This window comes from Crocuta crocuta, unplaced genomic scaffold (genome assembly GCF_008692635.1).
Source record: "Crocuta crocuta isolate KB4526 unplaced genomic scaffold, BGI_CrCroc_1.0 scaffold252, whole genome shotgun sequence".
NCBI lineage: Eukaryota > Metazoa > Chordata > Mammalia > Carnivora > Hyaenidae > Crocuta > Crocuta crocuta.
The window spans coordinates 9,362-9,751 of NW_027528623.1; positions in this window are offsets into that span (position 1 = coordinate 9,362).

Consider the following 390-nt stretch of genomic DNA (forward strand, 5'->3'; position numbering starts at 1 on the left):
CAAGACCAAAGTTTTCCCTGGTCACTGCTCTCTTTCTTTAACTGCGCTATCAAATGAACTTAATTATGAACATAAAGTGTAATAAACTACAGTCATTCCTTCAATTCAACTCTGAAAATAATCTAATTGAAAGTTAGCTCTAAGGGCACCTGGGTGGTTTAGTGGGTTAAGCGTCCAACCCTTCGTTTCAGCTCAGGTCATGATCTCATGGTTCCTCTGTGCTGACAGAGTGGAGCCTACTTGGGATTCTCTCCCTCCCTCTTTCTCTGCTCCTCCTCCCTGCTCACTCTCTCTCTTTCTTTCTCTCTCAAAATAAATTAATTAATTAAAAAATGAAAGTTAACTCTAAAATATAAATATAAAATTTTTAATATACACATACATCTCCCA